This window comes from Amblyomma mixtum, chromosome 8 (assembly GCF_055824585.1).
Source record: "Amblyomma mixtum isolate Tamu chromosome 8, ASM5582458v1, whole genome shotgun sequence".
In the NCBI taxonomy this organism is placed as follows: domain Eukaryota; kingdom Metazoa; phylum Arthropoda; class Arachnida; order Ixodida; family Ixodidae; genus Amblyomma; species Amblyomma mixtum.
In genome coordinates, this window is record NC_143019.1 from 29,448,784 (window position 1) to 29,461,402 (window position 12,619).

A 12,619-nucleotide genomic window follows, 5' to 3' on the forward strand; every position below is an offset into this window, starting at 1 on the left:
ACCGCGTGTTCCTCAAACGAAGCCGAAGAGTCTGCTATCAGCCGGCGGCGGGAGACCAGACTTGTGGAGGTGAAAGTGAAAATTTTGTCCTTTGATCTGCACAAGTTTGGATGTACGCTCGCGCGCCTACATCCAGCCATGATGACCAGATCGTAGAAAGCTTCTATGAAGACGTGGAATCGGCAATGAACAAAGTAAAGTCACAGTAAACAATATTGATGGGCAACTTCGATGTGATGGTAGGCAAGAAGCAGGCCGGAGACCAGGCGGTAGGTGACCATGGCATGGGCTCTAGGAATAGCAGGGGAGAGTTGTTAGTAGAGTTCGCAGAGAGAAATAATTTATGGATCATGAATACATTATTCCGGAAACGAAAGAACATGAAGTGGACGTACAAGCCCCAATGGTGAGACTAAAAATGAAATGACTTCATACTGTGCCCTCACCCTGGCATCGTGCAGGATATGGACGACCTTAGAAAGGTCCGTTTCAGCGACCGCAGAATGGTAAGGTCCAGAATTAGCTTAGACCTGAGAAGGGAAGGGAAGAAATTAGTGAACCGGAAGCCCATTTACAAGTTAGCTGTAAGAGGGAAAGTAGAGAAATTGAGGATATCACTGTAGAACAGATATTCGGCTCTAACTGAGGAAGACGATCTCACTGTTGAACGAATGAACGATAATCTCGCAGCTATCATTACGGAGTGTGCAGTAGAAGTAGGCGGTAGGATGGTTCGGCAGGATACCGGCAAGCTATCTCAGGAGACAGAAAATCTGATTAAGAAACGCCAAAGCATGATAGCGTCTAACCCTGCGGACAGAACAAAACTGGCATAGCTATCAACGTTAATAAATAAGCGCAAGGTAGCCTATACAAGGAAATTTAACATGGAGAAAATCGAGCATGTTCTAAAGAACGGAGGTAGCCTAAAAGCAGTGAAGAGAAAACTAGGCATAGGTAGAAACCAAATGTATGCGCTTAGAGAAAAAGAGGGCAGTGGTCATTACCAATATGGATAAGAGAGTTAAAGTAGCCGAAGAGTTCTACACAAATATATACACCAGCGAATATTGTCAGAACTTTAATGACAGAGGCAGTTGAGCACAGCAATGGGACATCCCACCAGTAACGAAGGAGGAAATTAAGAAAGTCTTAGGAGCAATGCAAAACTCCTCCTTTGCATTGCTCCTCAACAGCTGGTGAGGATCAGATAACAGCAGATCCCTTGAAGGACGGAGGGGAGATTGTGCTAGAAAAACTAGCCACCTTGTATGTGCAATGCCTTATGACCTCGAATGTATCAGAAGCGTGGAAGAACGCTAACACTATCTTAATTCATAAGTAAGGAGACGTCAAGGACTTGAAGAATCACAGACCGATAAGCTTACTGTCTGTTGCCTACAAGATATTTACTAAGGTAATCATAAATAGAATCAGGACAACTTTAGACTTAAATCAGCCAAATGATAAGGCGGGCTTTCGTAAGGGATACTCGACAATACACCATACTCACACTATCAATCAGGTGGTAGAGCAATGCGCAAAGTATAACCAACCCCTAGATATAGCGTTCATGGATTACGAGAAAACATTTGACTCGGCTGAAACCTCAGCAGTCATGCAGGTACTGCGGAACCAGGATGTAGATGAGTCTTATGTGAAAATGCTGGAAGGTATCTGTCGTGTCCGGTCGCTGTGTTGAATGCAGCGAAGACGCACACGGTACTTTAAGACTTCGTTTATTTAAAGCCGATGAGGGTGCGACCAGCGTCGACCGAGGCAGGAGCCGAACTGGCCGCCCGAAGAAAGGAGAGAGCGGAGAAGCGTCCACGGGAGGGAGTGGCTTCCCAAAACAGGAGGAGGATGCGGGGGCGCACCATGGGGGGGCATCTGGCGACAGCGTGCGACGAGGGGCAAGTGGTCGTTAGGAGGAGGATGCGAGTGGTCGTTAGGAGGAGGATGCGAGTGGTCGTTAGGGGCGCACACACACAAAAGCAATAAGGGGACACAACACTTCCTTCCCCCTTAGAAAGTTGCCTGGTATCGTGCAGGGGGTCGGCGCTCACGCGTGGAGGCGCGCTGGCTTTGTGCGCTCGGGGGAGAAACACTTGTAGGCTGGCTGTTGTTCGCTGTGTCTCCTAGGTCTGTCCTGGGCGAAGTCTCTTCTTCCGGGAAGAGGTGCCAGGCTATGTGGGAAGATGGTGCACGTGTTCTCTCCGCTGGCGGACAGCTCTCAGACGGCGTCGTAAATCTACGCAGCTGGTTGAGATGTCGGCGTGCTACTGTGCCATGTATGTTGACGAGCCAAGAGCGCAGGCCTATGCGTCTGACAATTGTAGCTTCCTCCCAGCGTGGCTTTTTCAGAAACTGTCGGGCGAGGACGCGCTGCCCCTCATTAAGCGTGCCGCAGCGCGGAATTGCTTTTTCTTCCCGGAACGTCTCTGCCTTTGGCTCGGGGAGGATGGCTGTGAGCTGGGTTCGCATTTCACGCTCGAACATCATTTTCGAGGGGGTCTCGCCTGTTGTGCTCTGAACCGTCGTGTGCTGCTTGAAGAGAAAGCGCGCAAGGCGGCGCTGCAGCGAGCCTGTCTGATCTCTTTCAAGGGCGCGTTTTAGCTCGGCTACGTAGCGCTCGGCTTGTCCGTTTGTCGCTGGGTGGTAGGGGGCCGATGTGACTGAGGAGATCCCGTTGTCGCGATAAAACTTGAGAATCTCCGCAGACACAAACGGTGTTCCGTTGTCCGACACTACCTTGCGCGGCAGGCCGAACGTTGCAAATAGTGATCGGAGGTTGTCAATGACTGCTGCCGAAGTCGTCTGTCCCATTTGCCTTATCTCAAGCCACTTTGTGTAGGCATCTACGACCACAAGGAAAGTGCAGCCCTCAATTGGTCCTGCAAAATCAATGTGCAGTGTGTGCCATGGTGTGTCTGGCTTTTCCCATTCTGGGACAGGAGCTTTCGGCGGGGCGCTCCGGCTGCTCTGGCAAGGCTTGCATTCTCGCACCACTGTTTCGATGTCGTTGTCAATGCCAGGCCACCACATGTAGCTTCTGGCACACTTTTTCATTGCAACGATGCCCCGATGTCCGGCGTGGATGAGAGACATAGCTTGTGCGCGTAGTTCTCTCGGCATCACAACTCGGGACCCAAATATGATGCAGCCGCGATGGGTGCTCAACTCTGTAGCTCGCCTGCGGTAAGCGTCGAAGTTGTCCCCTTTGAGTTTATGCACGTTGCCTTGTTGAACAGCTGTGTAAACTAGCCGGAGAGCTGCGCACTTCTGCGTAGATGCTGCAACTGTGCCTGCTGTAAGCGGAGGTTCTGGCAGTGCTTCGAACATCAGAACGTCTCCTGGTGGAAATGGTTCGTCAACAGTTGCGTCTAGTGGCAGACGGCTTAGCGCATCGGCGTTTTGATGTTTACTCCCATTGCGGTAGACCAGAGCGTAGTCGTACGCTGAGAGTTTGATGCACCAACGTGTCATTCGCGGAGACAAAGTTGGTGGCATAGGCCTTTGTGGTCCCAGAATGCCCAATAGCGGTCGGTGATCGGTTATAAAGGTCACCTTCCGGCCGGCAATGTACTGGTGAAAATGTGTCGCCGCGTAGACGATGGCTAGCCCTTCTTTGTCAAGTTGCGCGTAGTTGCGTTCTGCTTGCGACAACGTACGTGAGGCGAAGGCGATGGGAGCTTCCCTTCCTTGCTCGTCAGTTTGCGATAGAACCGCGCCGACTCCGTACGGTGATGCGTCGCAAGCCAAAAGCAGAGGCTTCCTTTCGTCGTAGTGGCGGAGGACTGTACATCTTCGAATCAGGTCTTTCAGGGCATCGAATGACTGCTGATGGCGTGGCGACCATGTCCATGTCACATCTTTCCGAAGGAGTTGGTATAAGTCGTTGGCCACGGTAGCTCTTTGTTCCAAGAACCGGTCGTAGAACGTCAAGAGTCCGAGAAAAGCCTGTAGCTCCTGCTTGTTTGTTGGAGCTCGTGCTTCTGTGATCGCTCGCACTTTGTCCTCGGTAGGGTGAATGCCTTCCGCATCAATTCGGTGTCCCAGAAATTGCACCTCTGGCACCGCAAAACAGCACTTCGATTTGCTTATGCACAAATTAGCGTTTGCTAGCCTTTCGAGAACGAGCTCTAGGCGCACTGCATGCTCTTCAGTGGAAGTGCCACTGATGATGACATCGTCAAGGTAGACACAAACTCCTGGGATGCCCTGAAGCACTGTCTCCATGAATTTTTGAAATATGGCCGGGGCTGCAGCTACGCCAAAAGGCAGTCGCTTGACTTTGTACAAGCCTTTCAGTGTGTTAATTGCCAATAATTCAGCAGTTGACTCGCTCACCTTCAGCTGCTGATACGCCTGGGTGAGGTCCAATGTGCTGAAGACTCTTGCGCCACGCAGTACACTGAATACTTCTTCAGGTGTCGGTAGCGGGTAAGAGGACGCTTTAGTCGCAAGATTGACGGTGCTCCGGTAGTCTCCGCAGAGGCGTATGGTTCCGTTCTTCTTGCGAACTACGACAAGTGGTGTGGCCCATTCTGAATGCTGCGTCGGCTCGATGACACCTTGCTGCTCCAGTTTGTCCAACTCTTTTTCAACTGAATCTCGGAGAGCAAACGGCACCGGCCTGGCCTTCAGAAATTTGGGTTGCGCGTTGTCCAACAACTCCAGTGTGACCGGGGGCCCTTCGTTTCCTGGAATCTCTTCCGAGAATACTCTTTCGTATTTCTCTTGCAGTTGCTCAACCATGTTCTGGCTCGGCGTCTGGTGTATGCCGCATATCATCACGCCTAGTGGAGAAAACCAGTTTCTCCCTAGAAGGCTTGATCCTGTGCCCTTCACAACAAGCAGAGGTAGCGTATGGGTCTGGCCGTTGTAGTTAACCTGCACGTTGGCAGAGCCCAATAGTGGCAGATTCTGTCCTGACCACGTTCGCAGGTGCGTGTCGTCTTGTTGCAGGGCGGGTGCGTCAGATGGCCATGAAGTTCGGAACATGTCCTCACTGATCAGAGTACAGGCTGCGCCGGAGTCCACCTCGAACTTAATCAGCTGGTGATGTACGCTTACTTCTGTAAAAATCTTCGGTCGCGTGCCGAGATTCATGGTGTTCAGGTCGTACAACACAGATGGTGTTGCTGATGTTGTTCCATGGAGATCAGATAGCGGCGTATTCTCTGAGGCGTTGACGCTGTGATTAGGCTGGGAAGGTGACTTTATCTTGGCAAGTCTCCGTTTCGTAATGCATGCTCTTTCGATATGCCCTCGCTTGTGGCAAAAATTACACGTGGCTGACTGGAATCGACATCCCTGGGGGTTGTGTTGGTCGTCACACCGCCAGCAGCGTTGTGCCTTTTTGACCGATTTTACAACAACAGAAGGCTTGCGCACCTGGTTGCTTGTCTGGTGTACCGGCTCGGTGTTCCGGCGAATCCCTCTCTGCTGGTGACCGGCGCTCTCCGCTCGAACGGCGATGTCGTAAGCTTTGCTGAATGTGAGGTCCTTCTCAGCGAACAGGCGCTGCTGCAGTGACTCGTCACTCAGTCCGCACACAAATCTGTCGCGTAACATCACGTCCAAGGGAAGCATGGTGGTGTTAGCAGAAGAAGCTGCGTCTCCCTCCTGCCCGGTAGCTGTTGTCGACAGCGTTCCAAAATTGCAGTCGGCAGCGAGCTTCTTGAGCGCGGCTACGTAGGCGCTCACAGTTTCTCCTCCCAGTTGATCTCGTCGTTGGAAGCGAGCCCGGCTGTAGACCTCGGATGGCCTTGGGTCGTAGTGCTTTTGCAGCGCTTTTACGATGTCGTCGTAAGACACTGCCGCTGGTGTGCTTGGCTGAATAAGGGCGCAGACAGTATCGTAGGTCTGCTCCCCGCACAGCGTCAGCAGGTTGGCCCTCTTCAAGGCTGGGTCTGTGATGTTGTTAGCTTCAAAGTAGAACTGAAGGCGTCCAACCCACGATGACCACGATGAGCCGTTGAATTCTGGGATCTGATTGGGAAACCCTCGCGTAGCCATGGCTTGTCAATAGCGTTGCGTAGCGCGGGTCGAATCCACTTTCTCGTCGCCACTGTCGTGTCCGGTCGCTGTGTTGAATGCAGCGAAGACGCACACGGTACTTTAAGACTTCGTTTATTTAAAGCCGATGAGGGTGCGACCAGCGTCGACCGAGGCAGGAGCCGAACTGGCCGCCCGAAGAAAGGAGAGAGCGGAGAAGCGTCCACGGGAGGGAGTGGCTTCCCAAAACAGGAGGAGGATGCGGGGGCGCACCATGGGGGGGCATCTGGCGACAGCGTGCGACGAGGGGCAAGTGGTCGTTAGGAGGAGGATGCGAGTGGTCGTTAGGAGGAGGATGCGAGTGGTCGTTAGGGGCGCACACACACAAAAGCAATAAGGGGACACAACAGTATCTACAACGACTGCACAGTTACCATAGTTCTCCATAAAGTCATAAATAAATTTCCAATAACGAAGTGTGTCAGGCAGGGAGACATGATCTCGTCAATGCTAATCACCACCTGTTTACAGGAGGTGTTCCGAGGCCTGGATTGGGAACAGTTGGGGATAAGAGTTAATAGAGAACACCTAAGTAATTTGCGATCCGCTGATAACAGTGCCTTGCTAAGTCACTCAGGAGATTAGCTGCAAACCATGATCAATGAGCTAGACAGGCAAAGCAGAACGGAAGGCCTTAAAGTTAACATGCAGACGACCAAAGAAATGTACCACAGTCTCGCAAGTGAACAGCAGTTCAGATTTGGTTGCGAAGTGCTGGAAGTGGTAAGGGAATATGTGTACTTAGGGCAGATAGTGGCTGCTGATCCGGATCATGAGAGAGAAATAACTAGAAGAATAAGAACGGGGTGGAGTACAAATGCCACGCTATCTCAGATCATGAATGCCAGTTTTCCAGTCTCCTTCAAGAGAAAATATATAACAGCTGTTTTTTACTGGTGCTCACCTACGGGGTAGAAACGTGGAGGCTAATGAAAAGGTTCCAGCTTAAGTTAAGGACAACGCAGCGAGCATTGGAAAGAAAAATGATCGATGTAACGTTAAGAGACCGCAAGCGGGCAGAGTGGGAGAGGAAAAAAACGCGGATTAATGACATCCTGGTCAAAACCAAGAGGAAGAAATTTGCTTGGGCAGGGCATGTAATGCGAACGCAAGATAACCGCTGATCCTTGAGGGTAGCAGAGTCGATTCCAAGAGAAGGTAAGCGTAGCAGGGGGCGCCGGATAGTTAGATGGACGGATGAGACTAAGAAGTTAGCGGGGATACGGTGGCTGCAGCTTGCAAAGGACAGGGTTAACTGGAAAGACATGGGAGTACTCAGGCTAATCTCCTCAGGGTTCAACACAAGACAACGCCATGATTTTACAGTAACACCATTAAACGCACGAATTAATACCTTTAAGTACTCCTTTTTCCCCAGAACGATTACAGACTGGAATAATCTAACTAATGATGCAGTAACCCAAACTTCACTAAAAAGGTTTGAAAGCCACCTTTAACTTTTTTATAATGTCGTACCGCTACATTTCTTTGTTTCGTTTGTACTTTTGGAAATTGTGTTCTTGATCTTAAATTGTTGATCAATTGTTCTTGTATTGTTTGCTTGTTCCTGAGGTCGTTTTTGTTGTTTCCAGAATTTATGTATTGTGTGCCCACCCTGCGAAGATCTTGTAAAAGATCGCAGTATCGATAAATAAAAAATACAAATAATGATGATGCGCCGTGCTTATATCTATGAAAACACCTCAGAAGGACGGCAACGTTCGAAAAATTCCCTTTTGTCGAAGCAGTGACGAAGGAGTGGGTTTCAGATAGTGGCGCTTTGTCAGTAGTATTTTAAAGGGTTATTCCTGATTACGTTCACCGAACCACATAAATATGAACCCTGTGCGAGAAGTTTACCACTAGGCGCGCTTGTAAGCAAGATTGGTGCCACAAAAAGCTCGCCGGACTGTGTACACGTGTATCCAGCTTCTGAATCCGTGGAAAAATTTCGAATTATGATTGGTACCGCTCTGCGCGATTGTCCACACTATGGCCGAAGGAAAAAAAAGGTCGGACCTACACGCTATTTTCGAAATATCAGTCTTTATCCCGGGTTCCATGCGTACAGCTTCTCCCAACGAAAAAAAAGGTAATAGTTTCAAAACATTGGACCTTGTTTACAAATCGCTAACCCGTTAAACTTCTATGCTCTGTGACAGTGCTTCTACCGTTTGTTGCTTCTCAATGAATGTATGCTTCCAATTAGCCGCACTTTATATTCTTTTTTCAGAACCGGCCAAATCATGCATGGGCCAGGACTCGGATTCTACCTCCTCAATGCGACGTTGGAGGTGTGCATACATTTAGCCCTCGACAATCGAAACGAAAACATCGTATATTCACCTTTTAGCATCGCTACCACGCTTTCGATGGTTCTTGCCGGTGCCCGGGGCAACACAGCTCGCCAACTGTCCAGCCTTCTCCACGTTGAAGAAGGCCGTGAGAATGCAATTTATTTTTCGGGAGTACTTGACCACGTTTCGTCAAGGGACGTAACCTACCACATAGCCAACAGGCTGTACAGCCAGCGTAGCTTTTCGGTCCGGTCGGAGTACAGGAGGCTTCTGTATGACAACTACAAGGCCAAAATCCTATCTGTTGACTTCCAGTCGAATGCCGAGGCTGTCAGGCACGAAGTCAACGAGTGGGTGTCTCGGCAGACCCGGAATAAAATTCGTAACCTTCTTGGCCCTGACAACGTGAATAGCGACACCTTGTTCATCTTGCTGAGCGCCATATACTTTGAGGCTTCTTGGCGATCTAGCTTTCCACCGGAGCAAACAAGATCCGGCATATTCTATACGAACTCCTACGACATCGTAGATGTTGATATGATGAATCAGGAATCTGATTTCAAGATTGGCTACTCCAAGGAGATGAACTGCAGAGCTTTGGAGATCCCGTACAGAGGAGGGGAATACAATATGGTGATCCTTCTCCCGGACAGAATCGACGGACTGTCTTCTCTGGAAGAAGCACTCACAGTATACTCTGTAATCCAACTCTTCATTGGCCTCAAAATGCAACGCGTTCAGCTCTCCCTTCCTAAGTTCAAGGTGGAGCAGAAGTTTTCCTTGAAGAACACCCTCAGGGCTATAGGGGTTAATGATCTTTTCGATGCCAGTGCCGACTTGTCGGGGATGTTCGAGAATGACGCGCCGGCAGTCACCGGTTTTTACCACCAGGCTTTGGTAGAGGTCAACGAGAACGGCACTAAGGCAGCAGCTGCTACGGCTGTAGTCTCGAATAATTTTGAAGTTGCTGGCGAAGCCACAAGGTTCATCGTGGACCACCCTTTCATGTTTTTTATAAAACGGAACGAGTTAGATTTGATTCTCTTCGTGGGATCGGTGCGCAAACCTGTGTGACGCCTGAGGAACTTTTTGCCTGGACTGCAATTTTGCGTTGAAACCTGCAAGTTCTTATGCTGTGCTTATCGCTCGGCCAATCATCCTTCGATGAGATACAAAACCGTTGCGAGACCTAAAAAAATAAAGTGACGAAGACAAAGATAAAAGGAAACAAAGCTTTCAATCTTTCAATGTTAACACCATCTCTGTAAGGCAAAATGTTTCGGAAACCGTTTTCAGTCCATTACCCCCATTAACGTCAAACACTGGGCGATTCCTCTTAGCCTCTATCTGCTTTTTCAACAACTGATAATGGGAGACATTTGAGATGCACCCCATTAGGACTGCGCCTAAAACAACACTGTCCATAAGATTGGAGTTGCAGGTTGATGGCAGAAACCCACACGTTGAACATGTTTTAAAGCTACAACCTTAGCTCTGCGAAAAGAATGTCTGAAGGTGCACAAGGGTATAAAAGAATGAATGAATGAATAAATGAATAAATGAATAATTGAATAAATAAATGAATGAATGAATGAATGAATGAATGAATGAATGAATGAATGAATCAATGAACGAACGAACGAACGACGAACGAACGGTCGACAAGCTGTTAGTTCATGTCTTTTGTACCGTGCGTTCAGCTAGTAATTGAGGATTCTTTTTTTGTGATAATTCACCAATAGAGACTGGTTTTATTTTTTATACACACCTAGCGGTACGACTGAGTGCCAATCAATATAGTTTTGAAGCGAAAGCTTCACTGCGGGACCTCGTGCTTCGATCTCCGGACGCCTAGTTTTGACCTTAAGCTTAGTTAGAGGTGAAATCATGGAAAAGAGAAAAAGAGATTGAATCAATAACCATGACTGGGAGTCGAACCCGCGCCTGCGCGAACAGATCTCTTTTAAATGCCGCTCAGCGAGACGCTAGGCTATCGCCGCAGCCAACGCATCTCGTGTGATGATGATGTCCTCAAGCTTAATGGCACATACCCACGGCGTGGGTTTGGCCAGGGTGCATAGCTCGTGTTAAACTGCGCCACACTCTCGCGCTGTTCATTGGAGAGCGTCGTCTTCATCAACTTCCATCTGCTCCGTCCCGCGGCACTGCCTGCTCACCGTCGTCTTCTACGTGGCACAAATTCGTGCTTTGGCACCGATTCGAATGTAATAAACATTCTCTGCAGTTTTGCAGTTAGTCATTGCTTATGTCCTGGAATGGTAATTCTTTATGCAGTTACAAGAAAAAAATTGGCAGTGGCTTAGCTCTGGTTAAGCCTGGATATACAAGCGAAAAGCTGCAGTTATGCTTTGTTTGACGTCATGGCTGTCGCAGTTCGCGCACAATGCCCTGGGAGCACCGCGATAACGGTGTAGGCAAGCGCGTTATATAGCCCTCCTTACGCATGCGTAGTAACTGTGGAAAGCACGCGGCTGCAAGTAGCGTCATACGAGGAAGCCGAGCGCGCGCCGATGCACACTCAGTAAACACGCGCAGAGCGCGCGAACGACGGCGAAGGTCGACCGGCGGAGCCGTGCTCGGCGGCGGCTCCGCCGACCACCTGCGCCTCTCCAGTGACGTCACGCGGCGAACTCGCGCATGCGCAGCTGTGGCTAAAATTGATCACGGCGCACGCCAGACCCGGTGTTGACTATACTCCGTTTCATACATAGCTGTCAACGCAGCCAAGGCTGCGGCGCCTGTTCGCGCTCCTCGTCCGCATCGTAATGTAGTGCGTCGAAAGTGAAAAGAGTAATGAACTCAAAATTAAAGTAAATGTCGGTTGATATTGCAGTATAATGATAATGGTGTTTTATTTTGCAAAAAGATTGCTTTTTCCTTAAAGGGACACTGAGGAGAGCACTATTAATATATTTTTTATAGCAAAATCCGATAGTTCGGCATGTCATGGCTTTGTTGCCACTTGGCCGGCAGCGAAAAATGCATTTATTTCTAAGAAATTTGGATTCGAAGTTGAAAAGGTTTTTCCCGCCGCTGTGATTCAAACTTGGGATTCGGCTATGACGACAGAGGACTAAGTGACGTGAAACATGACGTGATGCAGACTCCGTGATTTCTGGCTGCCAGCAGTGCGGCCTAGCAGCAGCCGAAAAGAAAGCTACCGTCGGCCGCACGTTGAAGGCATCTATCGGCTATTGCGGCCGTCGCTACAGTCCCTTCGCTTACGTTTGCACCGGCGTTTTGCGAGCGTTACGATGGATCTCGTTCTCGAAGTCGTCAACGAAGTTCTCGCAAATAGACACCTTTAGCATACCGTGTACCTTGATACCGCTAGCGGAATACCGGGAGCCCGCCTAACGCCGGCGAACAGGCGCTGATTGGTCCCGATGCTTCAGGCGAGCGCGTAGCTGCCCGGCACGTGGCGCCATCTGGCGACGTCAAGGAGATTTGCGCATGCATTGGCTGCGCCTCAGTGATTTGTGCTTCTCGTGTCCTAGCGTTGCTAGAACCATTGGTTCCAGCAACACTGTTTTGTTATATGACGTCATGACGCTTGTACTTGCGAGTTTGGCCTGTGGCGGCGATACCTGTATTTTGGTTCTTGCTCTTTTCTACGCTACAAGAGCTTTGTTGTCAGTATGAGTGGCGTTTTTGTAATCAGGAGCTGGTATTCTGTCGATACAAGCCAACTTAAATTTCTCCTCAGTGTCCCTTTAATGTTCTTCAAAACAGAGTGCCTTAGTTTTCTGGTTTTTTTTTCGGCTCCTCCTGTATCAGGTTTTCGCAGCTAGGCCGGCCGGCGATTTCGTCCTCTTTCGTCTTTCGGTTTCCGAGTATGCGAAAATGGCACCGCTATCGCCTACTCGCTTGTTTTCTTCGCCCACTGCGGCTTCAAAAACATCTCCTGCTCGCCTGTTCTCCAAGCTGAAGTCTCCAAAAATTTCGAAAGACTCCAAGGAGGTTATTGTCAAGGTTTACTCTAGCGTAAGGAAGCCCTTCCCGGAGAAGAATGTGTGTGAAGTTCTCGACACTGTGGGCGAGATGACCGAGTGAGCCCTCGGACAGTTGCGAGGTTCAAGAAGGAAGGTCTCGCTACTGGAATAAGATTACCGCAAAAATGACCTAGCAAGGTGACCATATCTAGCTCTCGCAGTGTTAAATATGACAGCTTTGCAGTCAACGCCATCGACTCAAGTTACATCGTATGTATGCCGTACACTACACTGCCTTTTTCCTTCGAG

The 12,619-nt window shown here is 49.5% G+C and overlaps 1 pseudogene across 1 annotated transcript; it reads left to right on the forward strand.

Moving 5' to 3' along the window:
- LOC149331860 (iris pseudogene) lies at positions 1–9,549 on the forward strand (annotated as a pseudogene). The gene is made up of 2 exons (XR_016284857.1): positions 1–69; positions 8,294–9,549. The product of XR_016284857.1 is annotated as an iris pseudogene (transcript).
- The last annotated feature ends 3,070 nt before the right edge of the window (positions 9,550–12,619 follow it).